The sequence below is a fragment of the Anguilla rostrata genome, chromosome 5 (genome assembly GCF_018555375.3).
Source record: "Anguilla rostrata isolate EN2019 chromosome 5, ASM1855537v3, whole genome shotgun sequence".
Classification (NCBI taxonomy): domain Eukaryota; kingdom Metazoa; phylum Chordata; class Actinopteri; order Anguilliformes; family Anguillidae; genus Anguilla; species Anguilla rostrata.
The window spans coordinates 64,189,514-64,215,189 of NC_057937.1; the positions used below are offsets into that span (position 1 = coordinate 64,189,514).

Here is a 25,676-nt window from a genome sequence, read left to right on the forward strand (position 1 = left end):
ATTTCACAATGTGTGGCCAGAACAGTGGGTGTGTCCTGTTCAGTAGGTGTAACCAATAAAAAGCTTGTCTCTCAGAGAGTAGGTGTGTCCAGTGGAAGGGTGTCACCTGCTTCAGCAAATAAATCTTGTGAGTTCCTCTCCAAGTGACAGAAAGGACCGGGGTCCATTCTCCTTTCCTGTAAGTACACTTTTAATCATCATATGCTGATAGGACTCTGTGTAAAATACAGTCTAAATGTGCAGGACACTTCAGGAATTTGCATTCTGAATAGTGATGATAGACTACTGGGGGAATATGATAAATGGCTTCATGTAGGAGTGTGGTGAAGACCACTAGTTGGGGACAGCACTGTGAATACTGTGCTATGGGGAAACAAGCTTTTCAAGGGTCACACCAAACCGGACAGGCAATGTGCTCACTGCTGGGTGTTGCGCAGAGCTAGCGTAGACATCTCAAAAATGTGTTATAGCAATGAGCAGTCTACAGCACAGTATCTACACTGAAATATCTGAACATCATTGTGGAGCTAGACAAAAATATGGGAGGCTTCACTTTCATGATTTTCAATCAGATAGTGTTGTAAAAATCAGTGTTTCAACCTGTTACTTAGTGTAGTGCCACAAAATGGCCAAATTTCACTGAACATGGTGTGTGCCCTTCTGGCCTAATGGTAATCGTGTGCAGCAAGTTTGATTCAATAGACAAAAGGGTTTCAGATATATGGCCACTCTTCCTCTATTGTGCCTTCACCTATTGGGGCAATATTGTTCAACTGCACTATCTTTGCAAAATGGTCAATAGATGTAATACCCAAAATTGCAGCTAGATTGGGCAATAGCTCTAGGAGGAGATGTCTAAATGAGCTTTTGACAACATACCCGAAAAACACAATGGCTGACCCTGTGGTCATATGGCTTCCCAGTTACGATCCTTTACAGCTTACTTGAACTATTTACAAAAATATAAAATAAAATCATAAATGATTTACAATAATATAGTGCCCATAAACCAATAAACAAACAAAGCTCCGATAAACAATTAAATAAAGTGTGCAGAAAGCAGAAAGTAACTCGGTATACAACAGAATAGCTAAGCCACAATTTCTAAGCCTTAAACTACGTTTGAAAGCTGTGTAAATGAGCTTAAAGAATACAATACTCAAATAGAATACAATACTGACTAGATTTTAGGGAGGGCCGATTTCTCTGGTAATGGCTTACTTTCAGATAATTCACTTGCCACTGGAATGTCCAATTGAGAATTTTTTTCACTGTTTATAAGGTAAGACGTTTTAAGTTCAGTATTGCTTTTGATTACATTCTTAATTTCAAGAAGTTACAAGCCATCAATAAACCTTGTTGATCATTCATAGAAATATGTGCTGCAATGCCTGTGCGCAATTTTTGGTGTGGACTGAACTGAACAAATTAAGTTCTATTGCTTTGGAATTTGCACTAGGTTGCAGAATACAAAAGATGCATCTCACTTGCAATAAACCAACATAAAGTTTCAGACATGTAGCACAAAAATGTTTTAATTCTGGAGCACTCTGTAGTGTCACTATTTGGTCAATTGCCTTCATGTTAAAGTATACATTGTTTGGGACCAGACTGAAAATTTCATGCATTTTCGTTCATTGGAAGGTAGTTTTGGTTAGAAGACTGAGCACAAGAAAAACCATAGTATGCCTTGCACTTGCACCTTTGTTGTTTGGCCTAATAATAATAATAATAATAATAATAATAATAATAATAATAACAAAAACAATAACAAAAACAAGAACAAAAACAAAAAGCACCTTTGTTGCTTAGCCCCCTAATGAGCATTTGGCATGATCCAGTTTGCTGTCAAGTTAATTTGTAAGATTTTTTAAAAGAAATATTAACAAGCTTAATTTACATTAACTTATGATTCCGTTATCATGACAGGGATATATTTGTGTTATACCCTGGTTCCAGTTCCGAACCAACTCTGAAATTTCTCCTGTAATTTCTACTGTCTTCATTTTGATACTGAGTCTCTCATGTGGTACCAAATCAAATGCTTTGGAAATCTAAATATATAGATATATAATATCATCAGCCTTGCATCAACAGCTTCCTCCTTGTTAGTTGTAGTATCAGGGATCTTATGAGCGGGGTGCTGTGGCAAGTGGAGTCCCACAAGGATCGGTGCTGGGACTACTGCTCTTCCTCATTTATATAAATGAACTTGACAGGGACATTGAAAAAGACACATTTTTGCATCATACAGAACTGGGAGGCTCAGCTAACAGTTTGGAATCTACTAAAGTAAACCAAGACGCTTTAAACACAATGAGGATGTTGGTGGAAACCCGGCAAGTGAAATTCAATGAAGTACATGTAAAGTTCTACATCTGGGAAATAAAAATAAGGCGGGACTACTGCATGGGAGGAACAAAATAGAATGTGCTTAATTTTAAATTAAATTGGGAGCAATAGTTGATCAAAGCCTTTCAGGTTCTAGGCACTGTGGTGTAGCAGTAAAAAAGGCCAACAGGATGCTAGGATATGTAGCCAAATGTATTCTGTATACATCCATGGAAATTATACTTATCTTATATAATACCTATGTCAGACCACAAATAATTGTTTGCTGTTGTGGGGACTGTACTACAAGAAAGGTATAGAGGCTCTGGAAAAGGTTCAAAGAAGGGCAACCAAATTGATTCCTGGTGTGAAAGATAAAAGTTATGAGGAAAGACTTAAGATCCTAAATCTCTTCAAACTTAGTAAAGGGAGGCTCAGGAGTGATTTTATTGAGGCTTTTAAATTCATAAAGGGGTTCAACAAAGTGAACCACAAGCGATTCTTCAGGTTGAGTTCTGTTAGTAGAACGAGGGGACATGAATAGAAATTAGCAAAAGGTAAATTCCGTAGAGTCTAAATTGCTCCTGTGTGTGAGTGAAAGATGTGTGCCCTATGCTGGATTGCCGACCTGTCCAGGGAGTATTCCTGCTTCTTACTCAATGCATGCTGGGATGGGCTCCAGCCCCTCCGGCAACCCTGACCAGGAATAAGTGGGTTAGAAAATGGATGGATGGACAGTAAACGATTTAACTGATATTTAACAAGTAAAACCACAATGTATAATTTCCTTTGGCAACCTTAAAGGAGTACCATGGTGATTTTCACACTTTCTCAATTTTATGTGCTATTTGCACAAGAGGCATTGAAGAAACACAATGAGTAAAGTATTAGATATGTCCGTTCTGTATTTTTGGAGAAATATGCGTTTTAAATTGATCGTCATATTTTCAACCGGTTGAGAAAGTTGTCAACTTGGTGCGTCACGAACACAGTAACCATTCCCCTTTCCACGCCCCGTAAACCCATGGATAACTCGAGACCCATAGTTTGCGCCACTGGCTTACAGGCAAGACAATGCAAATATTTGACTAACATTAGGTTCACTTAAATTAGAGTGCCTTTTAAGGACTATTAGATTATTTCTGGTTATATTCATTTAGGTAGCTAGCTAACGTTAGCTAGCTAGGTAGTTTGCTTTCATAAGGCAATGTCATCGATAACGTTAGCTAGCTAGTTTGCTTTTATGAGGACGTTATAGTTGTGCTTTTATCTTAACTTGGCTAGCTAGATAGAAAAAATTATAATTGGATATAAGTCAACATCCTTATCTTAGCTATCTATCGATACTTGATATACTACTAAGCTAGCTAGCTTGTGAAATGTCTCCCAAAAAGAACACGTATCACGGGGGTAGCTATGGTAACGGGGCACGGCCTGTCAATCATAGCTAACTGACAGTTGTCATTACCACGCCCAGACGGTTCGGGTGAACTTTTATAGTGGGAAATTTAGGCTTAGAAAAATACGTTTTAAAGTACATTGAAATGACTGAATAATAAAAAAAATTACGCACATTTGTTTTGTTGTTGCCTAAAGACAACTGGGAAGTGTCACGTTCAACCACCATGTTACTCCTTTAAGTATTACCAGCAGTAAGGACGCCAAAATGTGGGAGACATGCTAGTGTTCTGTGTGATTGCAGGAGCCTGTTAAATGGCTGCTTTCCCTGTTCCTGTTTATCAAATCCCCCGGTGCAGTTACATTTACTGGATGAGTGAACACGTTTCAGAATGGCAGGATCTGGTGTTTTTTTGAGCTTTTCCACTCGGAGGTAGCTGTAAACTACTGGTAAAGATGAGGGCTTATCTGAGGGGAAATCAACCATTGGATGTTGCCATTATGGCCAATCAGCAGCAAGGCCATGTGATCATGTGATGTGTTTCTGTCAATCACATGGAAGCTGGATGGTTTTCTTGTATGACAAGATAACTGCTGTGAAAATATTGTGATAAACATAATGAGAATGCCGAATGTCTTCGAAAAATGTACCTAGAAACAGAACAAAACATAAAAATGACCAAAATATGTAAATAAAGTTAGATTAATAATTTAATAACAAAAACTCATTAAATTGACCATTGCTCATTTTATATTTTTCAGAAAAACACACAAAAAAAACCACAGCTTAGTTGGTGAAGAATAAAAAATGGGGAACAAAGTACCAACGGAAGCAAACATGGGCGACGGTCTAAGATGTACTACCTGCCGTGATGTACTACCTGCGTGTACTTCCTTCTCAAATTTAACTAAACGCACGATTGATAACAGACTTGTATATGTGTTCAATGGAGGTGAATACTTCAGGCAGGTGGGTCATGGGTCATACTTCTGTAATGACTGCTTTTATAAGCCAATCAGAGATCGAGAGGAAAGGCAGAGACAGCAGGAACAGCAGCAAAGAAAAGAAAAACTGAGCCAAAGACTGCAGCAATCACAACAACGTGCTGAACAGCAACAGGAGCAACAACAATTGAGCAGAAAGTCAGTGGAATTTGAGCGTAAGCAATCTGTATTAAAACAGCAGCTGGATGAGTTTTCACCTGAGGAGCCAGATGAATTTAGCGATGACCTCCTAGAAGTCCTCTCATCCCAATGTGACACCCCAGTTACAAGCCTCAGTCTCAGCCACCTGGCAGATGGTCAGCTGGGACAGATTATGTTGGCCCTGGACAGCCTTCTGTTTGAGAAATGGACAAATGCTCATCCACCACTCAGAACTTTACAGCACGCACAGGTATTTATCACACAGCTGTGTACCCTGTCTCTGGGGACATCTGAGGGAGTTTCCCTGCAAAGTGTCTCCAATCATGTGCAGTCTCTGGTGCAGAACATCAGCCAATCAGCAGATAATGCCTTTGAGAATTTCCTGCTCACACAAGCCCTGTATTTGAGCCTTGTGAATTTTTTCACTGACCATGATGACTCAGACACTGATGCAGTACACATTGCCAAACGATGGGCTGAGGGTGACCTTTCTGCTGAGATTTGCTTTGTTCTAAACTTCCTCTACACTCTCACGGAGTCACTAGACAATGCAATTGGAATGGCCTCTGTTTTTGTTTTAAACATGGAAATCCAGTGCCTGAGGCTTCTGTTTTCCACACTCACGCATCTCAATGGCAAAGAAATACACAAAGAAGTCACTGAAATGCACCTCAGACTTGCACAAACAAATGGATGGAAACCCACAGAGGTATTGACTCTCCTCAAAGTTTTTTCAGAGCAAAATGCAGAGGATGTTTCAATAACTAAAATCCTGACTTTACTAGAAGTGTATGATGTATCTCCAGTGTGGAAAGATAACCGTGAACGATCTCTCATTGAGTCTATTGATTTCGCTGGCCCTGAGAGTTTCTACACAACTTTCCAACAGGCCCTCGAAAACCAAGGTTCTGACGTCCCTGAAAGAATAGCAGAATTAATGAAACACAGAAATTTGGATGAATCTGTGATAAAGAGGGTACTGAATATCACAAACATCACTTGTAACACCCTGCAACATTCACAAAATGAAGATGCAAAAATTTTTAAACGTGACTATAAAATTGAGAACATGCGTGATGACGATTTCCAAGAAACCCTGACTCAGCTCTGCAAAGCAGTTTTCCACACAAAAGGTTGGTGGCCATCCCGGAGTCAAATCATACGCTGGTGTGCTGTAGTGTTAGCTGAGAAAAGTCAGCCACCAAAGCTGGTTGGGTTTGAAGAAGATCCATGTGTCACAGCCATGATAGCAGCCATGCAAATCTGCATGGGAAACAAACTGGATATTGTGCTGAGCTCTGGGGCTCTTTCAGAGCAGGAAACCAAGGAGTGGTCCGACTTCTACAAGCATCTGGGAATTTCACTCAACACAAACAGGAGGAAAACGAACAAGTCATATGATGTGTGTGATGTTTATGAAGCAGACATTGTGTATGGTGCCATTGAAGACTTCATCACTGATTACTTTCAATATGGCTTAGCGATGATGGAAGCAGGAAGCTCTCAGTTTATTCGTGGATTTATCATTGAAAATGGATGTCTTGGTGCTGGCCATAATCTGAACTTTTCAAGGCTCAAGGACAATGAGGCCCTTGGGTTTGCAGCAGAAGAATTCCAAAGCCTCATGGGTAAATGTTCCAGTGAGAAAATGGAAGTGAGGCACAGTTTTGTTAGGGAAATGTTCCAGGTGCTCCATGCTGACCTGAAAGATAATGTAGACATGAAGGTTATGACCCTCTCACAAAAACTTACTGGAGCGAAATTACCTTCTCGAGATGCCTTTGTTCTTATGTTTCTTGAGACACTAATGAAAGGAGTTGCCACTGATGCAGAAATAAAAAAAAACAGCAATTCTCCTATAGTTAAATGGTGTTTTGAGATTTTAATTGCCTGTGCAATGCAATTCCAAGCCTCAACAAGTGCAAAAGGATTTCTGCAGATGGTGTCAAATCTTGTGGCTCAGAAACTTTGGTCACCTGAAGAGACCTTAGAACTCCTTGGATCATTAACTGCCCAGCATCAAGATGAAAGCTTTATTTCCATCATTAAGATTTTATGGTTGATGACAACATATCAGATATCTTCAGAGTGGAAAGATGAGAACCAACAATCTCTCCTTCAGCTCATAGGTTCATCAGAAACACAGGATCTAATTCAGCACTTACAAAATAACTGCAAAGCAGAGAAAGAAAAAAGTATTGATACTCTCTTTGATGAAATAAGAACGATGAAAGATCTTGATGAAGAAACACTGAAGAAATCACTCACTATAGTAAAACATGTACAAGAACTGATTAAAACTGGTGACATTAAAAGCCATGCAGATGCACAGCGAGCTCGGAGTCTGAGCCACAGCATGAAGACAGAAGATGTTCAGGAGGTACTGGCTGTCTTATGCAATGCTGTACATGTTACTATATTAGGGAACAGGTGGTGGCCCAGAAGCACTCAAATGACAAGCTGGTGCTTCTTAGCCTTGGCTAACAATGGAAAGCTCCTGCAGATGGGCACTGGGGAAGGGAAGTCTGTTGTTGTAGCTATGTTTGCAGCACTGCGTGCCCTCAGGGGTGAAAAGGTAGACGTGCTGTCCAGCTCTTCTGTGTTATGCCAAAGGGATGCAGAAGAATGCGCTGACTTTTTCAGCTACTTTGATCTCACAGTGGACACAAACACTAATAAAACCAAAGATAAAGATCGAAAGCAATGCTACCAGAAGGATATAGTCTATGGAACTGTCGAGACCTTCGCTGCAGATCACCTTCGCCAGACATTTGAGATGAAGGATGTGAGACCCGATCGCGGCTATAAGTGCATCATCATTGATGAAGTGGACTTGCTGCTTCTGGACCAGGGAATACAGGTGACCTACCTGTCCAGTTCCATGGTCTCCATGCAGCACCTCAACATTATTCTGACCATGATCTGGGGCCATGTATGCCAGTATGGTCTCTTGACAACAGGATACGAAACGTTTGTACGTGGTCCTCCTGCTTCATTCTTCAAGGCTATATTTGACTCAATGGACACAGAGGGAACTGAAATCAATGACCCAATGGACATTTTGCAGATTGCTGAAGAGTGCAGCGTTGTCCCAAAAGGATTTACAGAGGAAATTTACAAAAGTGAAAAAGATGGAATTCTTGCAAAACTGAAAAATGTGCGTCAGGATGCTCAAATAAATTTATTTCAAGAAATTGAGGACTATGTCCCCTATGGGTTTGCTGTTTACATGTTAGATGACAATGGATGTCTTAGTCTTAAAAAGCAGAGCCTGAACAAGCAGGTTGTTAAAACCCTTAAATTTCTTGTTTTAGATGATGGCTTGTGTTGTCCTCTCTATGATTCAGAAGAAATTCTCATTGACCCCATTGCAGAATTAATATCTGATCAGCTGCACTACACTCCAAGTGAGAACAAGGCAAAGAAAATCAACATCCCTGGATTTCTGAAAGGTCTGGTGGAGAAAAAATTGGCAACATGGGTTCAGAATGCCTTCCTGGCTATGAGGCTGAAGGAAGGGCAGGAATATGTTGTGGAAGATGACCATATCTATCCAGTGGATTTCAAATCCACAGGTATTGTTGAACTGAATAAGAAATGGGGTGAAGGTCTACAACAATTTGTGGAGATTAAACACCAAATCAAATTAAGCACAATGTCAGCTGTGACAAACTATGTTTCCAATGTTTCCTTTTTTGAAAAGTATAATGGGAAAATATATGGATTGACAGGCACACTTGGGAGCAAAACAGACATGATGTTTTTGAATGAGCAATATCCAAGTCTCTCTGCCTGTGAAATGCCAACATTCAACAGGAAAAAGTTATTTGAGGTTAAAGGTTTTCTCAAGCCCTCTACTGAAGAGTGGAAATCAGAAGTGAAACGTTTGCTTTTGGATCAAATTTCCCTAAATTCATACAGAAAAGGAAGAGCAGCCCTGGTTATCTGTGAAACCATCAATAAAGTCAATGATCTCTATGAAGAGCTAAAAGACAGCATCCCAGGTGAAGTCATTGTCTATGCACGCAGTGACACAAACAGCTTGGGTGCACTAGACAGAAAACTGAATCCTGGTGATGTGGTTCTTGCCACAAATCTTGCAGGGCGTGGGACAAATATTAAAGTCACTGATGAGGTAAATGAAAATGGAGGATTATTTGTGATCCTCTCCTTCCTTCCTGAGAATGAAAGAGTGGAACACCAGGCCTTTGGGCGAACCGCACGCAAAGGTAAACCTGGATCTGCTCAGCTAGTTATATCCACTCAACATCTGCAGGAGTGTTACAGGACAGTGTCTTCTCTGGAGGAAGCTAAGAAAATGAGGGATAGTCTTGCAATAGAGCAGATACAGGACATGCAAAAGGACATTGATGAGATGAAACTGCGAGAGGATCTGTTTTCAGAGTACTGTGAAACCCTTCAAGAGATTTACAAGAGCACAGAAGAAGATGAACAGAAGGCTATTGTCCCCATCATGAATGAGTTCTGGGGGATTTGGCTGCAAACAAAGTCTGAAGAAATTGATCAATTGAAGAGAAGAGGACTGCAGAAGAGCTTGAGAGCTGATTTGGCATTTGCAAAAAAGCAGACTGAAAGCCAGAATTCCCCCTCCTCAAGTATTTATCACTATGTGAAGTTTGGGAATATTGCACTGAAGGACAAGAAATGGGATATCAGTGCCAGGCTTTTTCAAAAAGCCTCAAAACTAGATCCAAGTTGGGCAGGCATAGCATTTTACAATCATGCATACTGCATTATTATGCAACAATCAGGTGATTATCTCACTCAAGCCATAGATGATCTGAAGAAGGCGCAAGATTCTCTGAAGTACTTTAGTGAGGAATGCTTGGCTGGCCTGAGCTTTATAAAAATGTCCTCTCCCAAATCTGCAAATGGTAAGACCAGCAGCCTTGAAAACCAGTTCTCCAGCAAGTGTGACATGCTCAGTTATCTTGATAAAAATATGAGTGAGGCCATCAATAAACTAAAAGAAATTAAAGGAAAGGAGAGAGATGCTCTTGCAAAAAAAGCTCCAGTTTTTACTCTGGTGTCAGATGATGAAGAAGCGCTCCAAATGGAAACCTTCAACCTCTATGATCGAGGTCTGAAATACATTTTTTCTGTGGAAGAGGAGCCTCGTTTCCCATGGGAAGCTCTGGTGGTGTTCTTTCTCGGAGTTGCACAGATTGTCGGAGGGGCACTGCTCACTGCATTTACATTTGGGACACTAGCTCAAGTCGGTATGGGGCTCATCACTGAAGGAATCTCAGACTGCATCACTGGCATAGAGTCTATGATAACAGGAGAATTCAGCTGGCAATCATGGGCAATAGATAAAGCCATTTCCATTGCCATCTCTCTTATTGGGTTTGGAATCGGAAAGCTGGTTTCAAAGGGCTTCAAAGCTTCTAAAACATTAATGAAGGGATTTGGCAAACAGCTAAAGGCAATGCCAAAGTTCTTTACCAGTCAGGCTAAAGAGGGGTTTAGTGTTACTATGAAGACCAACATGAAGAATGCAGTGAAAGTCACTGCTAAAAAAATCATAGAAGAATCTGTTGGCTATGGAATTGGGATGGCAGAGGATGAAATAATTAGTAAAATACTAGAAGAAATAGAAAAGGAAGTGAAAAAGGGAATCAGTGATGAAGTGAAGTCCAACATGGGAAAGGATCCCCTGCATGCAATAACAGATTCAATTATACTCTCTCACATTGAAAATAAACAGGAATTTAATGACCTTTTGACAGATGAGATAATAAAGACTAAATTACTGGCCATTTTCACAGAGCTAAGCAGCAATTCATTAGAGCCATATTCTGCAGACCTTGGCTGGCAGAATCAGCTTAGCTCATCCATCTCAAATGTGATTGACACTGTTAAGGAAGATGCTAGAGGAAAAACAAAAGCTATTCTAACGGCTATCCAAGTGGCCCATATGGGAACACTGGCAGCAGATGCTGTACATGCAGTGGTCACCCTCTCAGACACATTTTTCACAGGTCTGTGTGAAGGGCTGGAAGGGTTTCAAAAGAAAAGAGCCATTCCTCAAAAAGTAAAGGCAAGTGACCTATCAGATTCAGAGAAAAAGATGCTGAATGACTTCAGGCAGGAAATAATTGACAGCATGGCCACTTTACTGACAAAAGCTTTAGTTGAGTTGTTTCACCAGAAGTTCTCCAGTCACATTGTGAGTAAAGTCAAAAGCAAGGTAAATGATAAAATTGGTGAATATGTGAGCACAGGTTTAAAGACTAAGAAAACAGAGGAAAAACTCAAAGCTGGGCAGGACAATCTATATACTGCACACATGTCCAAAGATGTGCATGCAGCTGGTCAACAGTCAAAGTCACATGCTGAAAAGGTCAAGAATTCTGAGAATACTGGTAGTGAGATTGATATCAAAGTCCTGTCAGAAGCCACTGGCACTAAGGTTGTGATCTTAACAGAGGGAAAAGATGGAAAGCTGACCAAAATTCAGGAGATGAACCCGAGCACTGATGATGCCAGTCAAACTGTGACACTGGTCTATAGGCCCAAGAGTGACCAACACCCAGATGGACATTATGATGTGCAGATCAATAACAAGACCGTGAGTGTAGAGAACGGCGACCTGTATCGCGCTATGGCACGAGGCATGAAACCAGACTCCAGTGACGACGACATTGCTTCTGCAGCAACTGACCTGCGATCTACAGAGGCTGGGGCCCTCACAGAAAGACCAATCCACTTTGAGTCTTTCATCCAACGGAAAGCGTGGATTAAAGCACTCGTAGTTGGTTCCTATCTCATATCAGAGGATATTGAATCAGGTGAAGCAGATCAACTAAAAAGGAAAAGGAAAGAACTTTTGAACAACCTGAAGGAGGAAAGTGCAAAAACAACAGCTCAGAACTTGTTGCAGACTCATGGAAAAAACAAAAATAAAATTGGGACAATTGGAAAAATCATGAATGGAGATAATCGCCCTCCAAAGAACAGCATATTAACAGCTGCACATTTTAACACAGGGAGCAAATTAAGTAAAGTGATGTTTCAGGTTGCATCAGACTTGTCTGATTATAATGAATGTAAGCTTCCAGTTGTTTATGCACCATATGAGCGATATCATAAGTTCCCAACTGTAGAATCTCCAGAGCTCAATAAGTTATTGGCTGAAACCATGAGCAAGGATGATGTTGAGGGCACCTTCAAACTGACGATCCTAGGTGCCATGCCAACATTTATGCTGGAAAGAACATATTTTAACAATGAAGACATGAGCTTGACCAGATTGGACACTTTTGGGGACAGTTTCCCAGAGCATGCTACAGAAATGGTAAACACATGGCTCAAACTCCTAGAAAGCAGAACAGATCTCATGAACCAGGACACTGCAGATAGACTCAAACACTGGATCAACACTGAAGGATACCTTGATCCAAATGATCCCTACCGGAAACAAGTCACCATGTAAAAAGGTAATATTACATCAGTAATCTGAAATAAATTATATGTAATAAAAGCTATGAACTAATTAAATAATAAAATAACAAAAGTTATATTTTCCCAAAATATTTAACCAAAACATTTACACAAGAGATAAACTGCATAGACGTGAAAAGGCATAAAAATAAGACATCACATATTCAGTATACATGCATGAATTTTCTTAAGCAGAATGAGCTGGTGAAGTGCTTGATATGTGGCTCATATTCACTGATTTGTGCTTTTTCTAAAGACCAGATGAACTGCAGATGAGTGGCTCTTCAGGAAGAGGTTCTTCCTCCCTTCCCTCCTTTTGTTGACCTGCCTACATCTAATCAGCTGTGGCATGCAGTGTTTCAAAATGGCTGATATACAACTGGCCTTGCTTTTTAATTGATCAGCTGTAACGGTGATTGGGCTATAATGAGCTATGCTTTAACAACTAAATTTTAGTTACCTGAAAACTCCTCTATGAAAACGTGACGCGCTCATCATATAGGTGTTTTATGGAATGAAAGCTGTTCGTTCTGAGGGTAGAAACAGTCTGATTGGGATTAATGTAGAGAATAGGAGACATAGTTTATGAATTGTGTATTTTTGTGTTTAAATTAGTTTAAATGTTAGCTATTTAGCAAGCTAATGTGTCTGGAAATTCATGAGGTATTAACACCCTAGTTTCACACAGTGTAAACATTAACACTAGCCAACCAGACTCATATTTCAGGTAAGGCTGTTAGGAATTTCACCACTGTTGGCTAGGTAGGTCATTTAGTAGCAACTTAGGTAACATTAGCTAGCTTAATTAGCACAATTGGGTAATTAAAGTTGAACTAGCTTATTTGTCATTTTGCTGAATTTTGTTTGCTTGATGCTTAGTAGCATAATGCTCAGAAATATGATCTGTTAAAAGAATTGGGTTATTTCGGCTTTATCATTCGTAATTCAGCTCAATTTTATCTAGCTTAATAGTGCTAGGGTGCACTCTGTTTGTGCTAAATCAGCTAAATTATATGTAATTATATGTACAAAACGTAAGGTAGATAAGATTTAATTCAATTTCATTACCCCTCTGACTTTCTAACACCCCTTCACCTCCCACTTTGCAAAAAGACTGGATGTCCAATAATTAATTAAATTTTGATTTAAGCAAAATGAGGCTAGAATCAGACTAGAATAGAATCAAAACTGACTCCGCCCCCATGTGTGAGCTCTCAATTGGCAGAGCCCACTTCTGAATTTCTCTGATCTATGTGGGAGTGTGCACACTGTTTACAATGATCAGTACAGAATGTAGCACAAACCCTAAACTAATCTGAAGGTGAAGTAGATTAAATCACTGCAACATCCATTTTAAATTGCATTTACTTCTTATGGGTGCTTTACCAGCACAGCTCAATACACAACTCAGAGTCTACAGCAAATAAAATACAGGAAATTAGCTTTCCAATTATCATGAATCTCAGGATAATGAGCAGCGCACAGTCAGGCTTTTTCAATAGTCCTTTTAAAAAAAAATATATATATACATAATTATAAGTTGGTTAGATACACTTTCTTTTTTCTTTCTGATAAATTTACTTTGGGAATATTTTTATTTGTGGTGGATAACACGAAGAAGTAAAATGTGTTTAATGTAGTTGCTTGTAACTTGCAAGATGACGTCTCCCTGAGAAGAATCATATAAAGGCATGCATAGAGTCTTATAGAATAAAATTCTGTGGAAAAGGATGTATTTTCTTCTTTCAATTCTTGTTCCTGTTTTATTAGAACATTAAACTTCATCAAAAGATTTCATTTTGTTTGTTTCTTCAATTCACTAAATTTCAATCCAGTTTTGCAAATACACTTTACATTAAAATCACAGAGGAGAATTAGGCAAAAAAATTTAGGTAAAAACTCCCCAGAGGGAAAGAAAACACCGAAACAGTGGTGAGAAAATAAATGAGTGCAATGGCTCAAAGAACTTACCTGCTGAGCCTACATTTGCAGTTGCTATAAGTTGTAGGTTGTCAGTATAAATGAAGAACATAGAATAGAAAAATATTCGCTTTTATATATATACATAATTCATTATGAAATTACATGTAATTTAAGCACACAGCAGAAACATTTGCACTGCTCATGTGGCGAACAGACAGGTTAAAAAAATCTCATTGTTTAGCTGAACACATCGGTCAAAACCACCAAAGCAATAGAAATCCAAAAGTTAAAAAAGTAATCCAAACTGGCTCTAACCCACTACACTGTGCATAAACTGGCTCTAACCCACCACACGGTGCATAAACTGGCTCTAACCCACCACACTGTGCATAAACTGGCTCTAACCCACCACACTGTGCATAAACTGACTCTAACCCACCACACTGTGCATAAACTGACTCTAACCCACCACACTGTGCATAAACTGGCCCTAACCCACCACACGGTGCATAAACTGGCTCTAACCCACCACACGGTGCATAAACTGGCTCTAACCCACCACACTGTGCATAAACTGACTCTAACCCACCAAACTGTGCATAATATCTAAACTGACTCTAAACACCACCACACTGTGCATAAACTGGCTCTAACCCACCACACTGTGCATAAACTGGCTCTAACCCACCACCTGTGCATAAACTGGCTCTAACCCACCACGCTGTGCATAAACTGGCTCTAACCCACCACCTGTGCATAAACTGGCTCTAACCCACCACCTGTGCATAAACTGGCTCTAACCCACCACACGGTGCATAAACTGGCTCTAACCCACCACACTGTGCATAAACTGGCTCTAACCCACCACACTGTGCATAAACTGACTCTAACCCACCACACTGTGCATAAACTGGCTCTAACCCACCACACTGTGCATAAACTGGCTCTAACCCACCACACTGTGCATAAACTGGCTCTAACCCACCACACTGTGCATAAACTGGCTCTAACCCACCACACGGTGCATAAACTGGCTCTAACCCACCACACGGTGCATAAACTGGCTCTAACCCACCACACTGTGCATAAACTGACTCTAACCCACCACATTGTGCACAGCCCAGCTTCCCTAAACACTGTCCGAAAACTCCTCCCAGGCCTGACAACCAGGCCCTTTATTAGGCCCAATGATTAGGTACTGGGCCACAGCTGTAGTGGGCATGTTGTCTCCCACAGCTGTGGCCAAACCTGTGAGTTGGGTTGGTGCTGCCCTCTGGTGGACAGCCGCCCAATTTCCTTCCTTCCCAGGCACCAACTAGCAACATTCTTTTTTATAAGGTAGCTGCTTTTTCATTAAAAAAAAAAAAAAAAACCCCTTAAACTTTAAAATCTAAATGTAACTTAGTAAAGATGGAATATACAGACCATTGTAGGTTAGACAGAATAATTCTGCAATAAGAGTAAATAGAGGTCTGAACACATTGAGCCTGAAACACTCCTGGGGAAAAGATAATGGAAACCAGCGGAACATTTACATAGGTAGTGTCAGTCTTCTTAGAGAAACATGTCTTAGTGGTAAAGAACTTGAGCAGGTCAGTGTTCAGGCCAAATGCATTTTCACTGCTGACCAGCAGGAGCGATGGTCCCTCAGATCACTGCTGTAGCTGATACAGGCTGTAGCTGACACTTTACATTCATTAAAGTGAAACATTTCAGTCACAGACCTTCTTCAGGCATGTAGTATAAGGACAAAAGATGGAATTCAGAAGATCATGCGACCAATCAGAGAAAACTTAAAATATAAAAGGGATTAATAAAGTGAATTAAAAGAAACGCTTCAGGTTGAATTCTGTCAGTAGAATGAGAGGGGAATCGATGGAAATGATCAAAAATTATATGCCGCACAGACATTGGGAATTATTTTTCCACACTGAGAGTAGTTTAAGCTACTGTAGGACAACACACGCATCTGGGCTGTGGTGAAAATGCAGCGTGACCGATGCATCAGGGCTGTCGAGCCTTTAGAGGCGGAGGGTGATGAAAAGTGGACTGAGAATCCGGGAATTAACCGGAGGAATGTGCAGTTAAAGGGGAATTGCATTTTATAGCACTTCTGCTTCTCATGACTGATATTGTCCTACTAATAAATGTGTCACCCTTAATTTTTCGATTAGTTATTTCATTTTAAATGTCTAACGTTAGAAAGAAAGACCTATTTTTTTTTAGCGCAAGTCGACATAGTAGTACGGTTTCCGGTTTTTTCTTCTTCTTAAATTTCGTTTCGCGGCCGCAAAACATTCCGTTAGCTTAGCGTTGAAATCGAACAAACTAACGTTCTTTTGTTTGATGCGATATCGGTGTAATAATGAGGTGCATTGTACCCGGTTGTTATAATGCCCCCGTTAAACTTGCATTGAAAGCACATTTTCATAGTTTTCCAGGCGATGAAACTTTGTACCAGACATGTCTGGATGTAATCAGACACCCCAACACAACAGCCGAAGAAGTTCGCAAACGAGGATAATGCAGCGACCACTTGAAGCCATCGGCTACCAAGGCGACCGTATGAACCCTGGAGCTATACCCACCGTTTTCCTATTGTTGGTTGAACCGCTCGAGGTAGGTACTAAGCGGGCTGGCTAACGCTATCGCGTCTGTCTGTGATACGTAGGACGTCTACGGTAACAGTTGGACAGCTTGCTGGCTGTTGTTATAAGGTTGCCACCGTCCATTTATTTCGTCCTCAGACATTTTCGGTTTCGCTAGCTAGTAGTAATACAACACTATTTCTACGACCAACCTAATGTAATTGTCTGCAGGTGCGCCCACATCAGAAGTCGCGCAAAGATATGCATCCTAGAGTTCGACACTAAACTGCCTGGATCTACTTCCTGCATTTGTAAAGGAAAACAACAAAACAGCGTATAATATTAACAAAATGAAATAACTAATCGAAAAGTGAATGGCGACACATTCATTAGAAGGACAATATCAGTAATGAGAAGCAGAAGTGTTATAAAGTGCAATTCCCCTTTAAACTGGACTACGCGATGTCAGAAAAAACATTCAACTCACTAGATATCAGACGACGTCTCAAACCTTCCAGCTGCAAGCTAGTTGCATACTCACGCCACAAGATGGTGGTACTGGGCAAGAAATCACTCGCATGTGAATTCAAGAGGCAAAAACACAAGATTGAATTTAGTAGCACACACAGGTGGCAGTTAAACACGTTTTATTGGTCAAAAAATTAATTTACTGTTGACTGGCATTTGAACTGTAATATTTTTCAAATAATTCAGGCTTTATTTACATGTGCGCTTTACTTTGTAACAGCAGAGCAGACGGTCTAACAGCCGCTTACTTTTCAACCTGTGGCCACAAATTACAGGATAGGTGTTTCTCTGACACAGACATGTAACCTATTCTTTAGTATGAACTTCAAAATGTATTAAATGTCACATCTACATGCATACACACAAAATTAATTATATAAAACATTCTTGAAGAGTGTGACAAAGTATTTATGGAACATGAGCTTTTTCCTTTTTTCACAAACCATCTTAGTTCAAAATACAGGTCTGCTTTACCTCAATCTTACAAAAATCAACAAAAACAAACCTTTTGCAACCCCAAAGTACATGTAAAACTGATGTTTAGCTGTCACATACTATTATGAACTCACACAATAATTTTCAGTTGAAGAAAATGTCCCAATGCAGCGAATCAAAACATAAACAAAGCCAGCAAAGGGGCCAAAGTGTTTCAACACAGGGGGAGCCTAACAGAATATGGAACCAAGGGCTGAAACGCTAACAAAATGCCTGTAGCTAGCTAAAAACATTAGATATAAGCATGTCAAATGATTATATTACCACCCTATGTCTACCTGCGTTAGTTTAGCTCTAGCTTGCTACTTCAGTGTAGCGACAACGTTATAACGGTCTCTGAAAATCGGTATTTGCCTTTGGGTCGGGGGCTTCTGGTGAAACTGATGCAGAAATTAACCGTAGTTTAAACATGACAGCTAGAACTTAGCTAGCGTTAGCTACTTATTACCTGCAATATTATTAACGCTAGCTAAGAATCTATCATTTTAGCTTCGCCTTCTTAGCCATCTACAAGCTTGTTGAAACAACGTCGCTAGCCAACTCCAACTTATTTCGAATGACAGTAACGTACTGTAGCCTGTAGCTAGCTTGCTAGCTGACACGCCACTAGACTCCAATGTTAGGACAGGTTTTTCGGTTCGGCAGCTTATAAAAACTTAGTTCTGGGTTCTTTACCCAGTTGGTAGTGCATCCCACCACACACCAGCTTTTTGACATTTTTCTATTGTTTGCTAGCAGACGAAAGTGACAAGGAGGCACCTTCACGCAATACAAAATCAATGGAGAGCGATCGATTGTTTTCCCCTCCGTGTGGCGGGAGACTTAATTGCGCGTAAGGCGGGATCGTTTACCAGGAAATGATGGAAAATGTAGTTTTTTTAGTAGTTGCATTGTCACGGACAGTAGACACTTCGAAATACATTTCCCATGAAGCATTGCTCCAATAGAGGGCGGGTACTTGTCCAGGACAAGAGAGAGTAATGTTTATTTCGCTGATTGATACCAGCGCAACTCACCTTCACACGTGCGAGTGGATGCATATTTCTCTTAGCACAAAATTAATTTTAATAGCATATGCGAGCAAAACTGTCAGTACTGAATGTGTTTCTATATTAGGTAGAGCACTGACCGGTGGAATGATGTTTCTATAATGGGTAGAGCACTGACCGGTGGAATGATGTTTCTATAATGGGTATAACACTGACTGGTGGCATGGTGTTTCTATAATGGGTAGAGCACTGACCGGTGGCATGGCACTGACCTTCTCTTACCTCTCCCACTTCTCATCTCCCCATTTCTTTAGGAGACACTCCCCTACACCCTTCACAGAGTGCCCGAAATCTTGGAGTTGTGCTCGACAACAGGCTGTCACTCTCTGAGAATATCGCGGCAACCACCCGGTCGTGCAGGTTCATCCTGTACAATATCCGCAGAATAAGACCACTCCTCACCAATTACTCCACACAGCTCCTGGTCCAGGCCATGATACTGTCACGTCTGGACTACTGCAATTCCCTCCTGGCTGGCCTCCCAGCATCAGCCACCAGACCCCTTCAGCTCATCCAGAATGCAGCAGCACGTCTGGTTTACAACCTCCCTCGTGACTCCCACGTCACTCCCTCCTCATCTCCCTCCACTGGCTACCAGTGCAAGCTCGCATCCGGTTTAAGACACTGGTGCTTGCTTTCCAAGCAGTCAAGGGTCAGCTCCTGGTTATCTGCAGAAGATGATCAGACCCTACAAGCCGGCCAGATCGCTCCGATCGGCTACTACAGGGCGGCTGATTCCTCCCCCTACACGAGCAGCAACAAGGTCTCGACTCTTTGCAGTTCTGGCCCCACGATGGTGGAACGATCTTCCAGTGGAGGTCAGAACAGCAGAGTGTCTGAGCACCTTCAAACGGAAACTCAAGACGCACCTCTTCTCTGTGTACCTCTCTCCTCTTCCCTAAACCCCCTCCCATAACTATAAAAAAAAAAAAAAAAAAAAAATTTTGTTCAGACTATCTTGTTTCTCCTTATTGTATGCATCATAGTAAAGGCTTTTTATCTACATGTTGTTCAATGGACTTAAGCGGACTTGATCCTGAGTTTGGTTACTCTGTTGTAAGTCGCTCTGGATAAGAGCGTCAGCTAAATACCTATAATGTAATGTAATGTAATGCATGGTGTTTCTATAATGGGTAGAGCACTGACCGGTGGCAAGGTGTTTCTATAATGGGTATAACACTGACTGGTGGCATGGTGTTTCTATAATGGGTACAGCACTGACCGGTGGCATGGTGTTTCTATAATGGGTAGAGCACTGACCGGTGGCATGGTGTTTCTATAATGGGTACAGCACTGACCGGTGGCATGGTGTTTCTATAATGGGTAGAGCACTGACCGGTGGCATGGTGTTTCTATAATGGGTACAGCACTGACCGGTGGTATGGTGTTTCTATAATGGGTACAGCACTGACTGGTGGCATGGTGTTTCTATAATGGGTAGAGCACTGACTGGTGGCATGGTGTTTCTATAATGGATAGAGCACTGACCAGTGGCATGGTGTTTCTATAATGGGTATAACACTGACTGGTGGCATGGTGTTTCTATAATGGGTATAACACTGTACATGGGGCCACTGATGTGACAGACTGACCAACTGATTACAGCAATAAATCATCAAATAATCTGTGATCAATTATTCATTAACATCCCTAATTCGTTCAATCTTAAGTACTACACCAGACTGCCCATTGGAGGATGGGCTCCCCCTCTGTAGCCGGGTTCCTCTCCGGATTTATTCACATTGGGGAGTTTTTTTCCTGTCACTGTTTGAGTTTTTTCTTCTCATCAGGGAGTTTTTATTTATTGCAGTTACTTGCCTTCTGGTTCAGGCTTACCAGGCATTACCAGGTTCAGGCTTACCAGGCATTACCAGGTTCAGGCCTGGTATTTTGCCCAGTTTTCTTTTGTGTTCCCACTGTGAAGTGCCTCTGTAAAAACCGACAGTGTGCCTCTGTGAAAAGTGTTAAATGAACAGAATTGAATTGAACTAAAAAGACAACCAAAACAAGAGATCTTTGAAGATGAAATTTAATATGCTTTAAGTCAGATTTTTAAGTCAGATTTTTAAAGTTAAGTCAGACTTTATTTATAGAGCATATTTCATGCACAGGCAACTCCATGCACTTCACCGAATAGTAAATGAAAATGCAAACTGAAAAAGCAACATTCGGAAAATAAAACAAAAGAGCAGTAGTAATAAAACAGCAGTAGTAATAAAACAGCAATAGTAATAAAACAGCAATAGTAATAAAACAATGATAAAAATAATAGAGCTAAGGAAAACATGAATACAAACAATGAAATTACATCTCTTTCACCAGTATTTAATTCTACTATAAGACTCTATGCCTGCTTTCATTTGATTCTTCTCAGGGAGAGGTCATCTTGCAAGTTACAAGCAACTACATTAAACACATTTTATTTCTTTGTGTTATCCACCACAAATAAAAATATTCCCAAAGTAAATTTATCAGAAAGAAAAAAGAAAGTGTATCTAACCAACTTTCAATTATGTATATTTTTAAAAAAGGACAGTATTGAAAAAGCCTGACTGTGCACTGCTCATTGTCCTGTGATCCATGACAGTTTGAAAGCTCCTGTGTTGTATCTGCTGTATATCATTTTATTGAGCTGTGCTGGTAAAGCACCCATGAGAAGTGTATGCAAATTAAAATGGATGTTGCAGTGATTTAATAAACTTCACCTTTAGTTGATTAAATTTAGGTTTTGTGCTACATTCTGTACTGATCATTGTAAACAGTGTGCACACTCCCACATAGATCAGAGAAATTCAGAAGTGGGCGGGCTCTGCCATGTTGACAGCTCACACATGGGGGCGGAGTCAGGGGTCGCTGGCCACTGGCACAGCTTGGAGTTGGCGTGGAATAAAAGCTGGAATAAAATCTGTTCTGAGGGCAATGCAAAGTTCATTGGTCACACGTTCAAGATGTGTGGTTCGTGAACTTTTTGCTAGTATGTGAGCAGAGAAGTTGTGGGTCTGATTAATCAACATTTTCTAATGATTTCTGTCACACGCCAGTATGACACCCCTGGGAGGGAGATGCGGCAGTTCTAGGAGTGGACTGTCGATAGCCGCATGGAGAGAGAGAGGGCGCACCCACACCAAAACAAAATCAAATAAATGAACATCTTAAAACAAACTAAAATAACAAGCTAAAATAAGGAAGACAAAAGAAAGTCAAATGAAGCGATAACTTTTCAGTTTGCCGCTCCTAGCTGGCCAGCTCCTCCTGCTTTTCAGCAGAGGTTTACTTTCTCCGTTGTGCTCTGACAAACAAAACTGAAACGAAATGAAACCAAAAATATCAAAACTGTGGAGAACTGTGGAGAGCAGCACACCTTTAAGCACCTGGGCTGATTAGCTAACGCAACCCAGGTGCGTGTGCTCTCTCCATCAGCTGGCACAGTCAAGACCAATCCGATTCACCTTTTCCCAGTAGTGCATGTAAAATAGGCACTAAAGTTGCAAGAAATATGACAAAGAAGGAGTTAGGCTTAGATGTGCAGGGTGAAGTACATATATTGTGGCAAGAAGGTTATTCCCTGTGAGAAATTGCAAAGAAGCTTAAAGGTATACTATGCAGGATTTTTCAGCCCTTCTAGACTCTGTAATCCAGGGGGGCACAACAAGGGCCGATCCGTTTCAGGATTTTGTGCCAACTTCTCTTCTTAATTATTCAATTAGCTCAATCGCTGAGATTCAGGGGCGACATAGCTCAGGAGGTAAGACCGATTGTCTGGCAGTCGGAGGGTTGCCGGTTCAAAATCCCGCCCTGGGCGTGTCGAAGTGTCCTTGAGCAAGACACCTAACCCCTAACCCCTAACTGCTCTGGCGAATGAGAGGCATCCATTGTAAAGCGCTTTGGATAAAAGCGCTATATAAATGCAGTCCATTTACCATTTACCAATCATATCTTGAAATTCATATCTGAAAATTGCATAAGCACCAACTACAGCTGCTCACTGCAAGCGTATCCTGAAGAGTTTACTGTGCTCAAGTCCAGGAATTAACCAGCCTAGTTTATAGAGCTGTCAAAAAATTAAAGTAGGGTAATTGCTTGGAACAAAAACCAGCATGCACACCGGCCCCCCAGAACCGGAGCTGTGCACCCCTGCTGTAATCAAATACGTCTCCTCAACCCAGCCCACCCCCTGTTGAGAACACACCTCAAGCACTACAAGCAAGATGTTCAGCGAAGATTTGAGGTGGTCAGAGATATTGAAAATCTGATGAAAAACACATTTTCACCAGTTACACACACAAAAAGCACTGTCGATAAGACATTAATTAAAACTGGCAGAAATATAGGCCTGCATTAAAAAATAATGATATCAAAATATCAGTGATATCATTACGGCAACTGACAAGAAACAATATAGGCTATCTTACCTCACACAAATTAAACAATCCGTATTCCAGAGTAATCTGAGGTGTAGAGTAAGAAATAGAAAGAATAATATATAGAAAGTTTAGAAAATATTCATTCAGCCTCATACAAAAGTACGTAAAGACTGAGATTCCCAGTGCATCATAGATATGCTTTAGCATAGTTATTTTACACTATTTCCAAGTAAAAAATCCTGCATAGTATGCCTTTAAGGTTTCCAGGTACAGTGTTCAGTGAACACTGAAGGTTCCAGCTGATGGGCAGTAATGCTAACAAGAGAACAACAGGAAGATCAAGGTAGAGGTAGAATATCTTGTGTTGTCTAGCAAGAGAAACTGTTAAAACTCCACCGCAATACACACCTCCGATTTGCTGGTCTGAAAGGATGTTTAACGGCAAAACAGCCCGTGCTATGTGCTGTTTACACAAATAAAATACTCCAGCAGGCCAATCATCATCGTCACTTGACAAAAAGACTGGGAAAAGGCAGAGGCACATCCTCTTAGGCCAGCACCATGGAGTTAATGTTAGATTGTGTGAAACTCAATTGTGTTAATACGTTATTAATTCCCATACACATTAACTAGATTACTGGTCGGCAGTTTTATATTTTAATTTTGGTCATTATCAATTTTGCTAAAATTAGCAAGTCAGGCAGTGTTAGTTTGCTAGTTATTAGCTAATAGCAATAATAGATCACAAATATAAGGTATGTTCATTTCAGCTTTCCATTTTTGATAATGTTAGCTGACCTAAAAAGGACCACAATGGAAATAAGCCTTTGGGCTTTATTGTGTTTTTATCCTTTTGATGATTTCTGTATCTGGGGCATCTTTGGCTAGAGGGGCCACTTGTATTTTAATGATCAATAAAGAATTTCAATCAATCAATCAATCGACCCTTTGCTGTATCTGCATCCAATTATCTTTTGTTGTAATTGTAACCCTAATGAAATATTAATTACTCTCTACAATTTATCAATGCACATTTAACCTGCAAGCACATGTACTAGCTAAGAGGTCATCTCCCTTAAGCAGACAACATTATATTGTTCTACGCTTCCTATCCCCTAGGTTCTGCCCACAGAGCAGCTCTCATCCCATAAAACACCTGTATGAGGAGCGCATCATGTCTTCATGGGGGATTCTTCAGGTAAGCTAAATTGTAGTCGTTAAATCATAGCTCATTATAGCCTAATCACCGTCACAACTGGTCATATAAACAAGAGCCACCAGCTGTATTTCAGCCATTTTTAAACACTACATATCACAGCTGATCAGATGTAGGCAGGTCAACAAAAGGAAGGAAGGGAAGAGGAGACTCTTCCTGTAGAGCCACTCATCTGCAGTTCATCTGGCCTTTAACATAGTCTGGCCAGTCCCCCGCTCATGTGTGGCCACTCCCACTGCAGAAAAAGCACAAATCAGTGAACATGAGCCACATATCAAGCACTTCACCAGCTCATTCTGCTTAAGAAAATGCATGCATGTATACTGAAAATTTGATGTCTTATTTTTATGCCCTTTCACGTCATTTACACAAGTTTTTCCCTTGTGTAAATTTTTTTGTTAAATATTTTGCTAAAATATAGCTTTTGTTATTTTATTATTTTTATTGTTATTTCATAGCTTTTATTACATATAACTTTTTTTGAGATTACTGATGTAATATTACCTTTTTACATGGTGACTTGTTTCCGGTAGGGATCATTTGGATCAAGGTATCCTTCAGTGTTGATCCAGTGTCTGAGTCTTTCTGCAGTGTCCTGGTTCATGAGATCTGTTTTGCTTTCCAGGAGTTTGAACCATGTGTTTACCATTTCTGTAGCATGCTCTGGAAAACTGTCCTCAAAAGCATCCAATCTGGTCAAGCTCATGTCTTCATTCTGAAATTTTCTTTCCAGCATAAATGTTGGCATGGCGCCTATGATTGTCAGTTTGAAGGTGCCCTCAACGTCATCTTTGCTGATGGTTTTAGCCAATAACGTCTTGAGCTCTGGAGATTCTACTGTTGATAACTTATTATGTCTCTCATGTGGTGCATAAACAACTGGAAGTTTGCATTTTGCATGTTCAGATGCGTCTGTTGCGACCTCAAACATCGCTTTACTTAATTTGCTCCCTGTGTTAAAATGCCCAGCTTTCAATATACTGTTCTTTGATGGCTGTTCATCTCCATTGGTGATTTTTCCAGTTCCTTTCTTGTCTTTTACATTAGATTGGCCTTTCACTTTCTCACTTTCCTCCTTCATAATGTTCCACAATTTTTTTTTGTTTTGTTTTATTTGGTCCTGTGATTCTGCAGCCCCCTCTGATTTGAACCAGGTTGCAACTGTTAGGTCTTC

General features: G+C 40.5%; 3 long non-coding RNA genes across 3 annotated transcripts; 2 read left to right on the forward strand and 1 right to left on the reverse strand.

The window, feature by feature from the left end:
- Window positions 1–281: 281 nt before the first annotated feature.
- Window positions 282–14,131, forward strand: LOC135255984 (uncharacterized). Its single transcript, XR_010330344.1, has 2 exons — window positions 282–12,335; window positions 12,596–14,131. It is a non-coding gene; the product is annotated as an uncharacterized LOC135255984 (long non-coding RNA).
- Window positions 14,132–15,148: 1,017 nt separating this feature from the next.
- On the forward strand, window positions 15,149–24,592 carry LOC135255985 (uncharacterized). The gene is made up of 2 exons (XR_010330345.1): window positions 15,149–16,881; window positions 24,406–24,592. It is a non-coding gene; the product is annotated as an uncharacterized LOC135255985 (long non-coding RNA).
- Window positions 24,569–25,368, reverse strand: LOC135255981 (uncharacterized). Its single transcript, XR_010330341.1, has 2 exons — window positions 25,007–25,368; window positions 24,569–24,737 (listed from the first exon to the last, which is right to left on the reverse strand). It is a non-coding gene; the product is annotated as an uncharacterized LOC135255981 (long non-coding RNA).
- Between the last annotated feature and the right edge of the window lie 308 nt (window positions 25,369–25,676).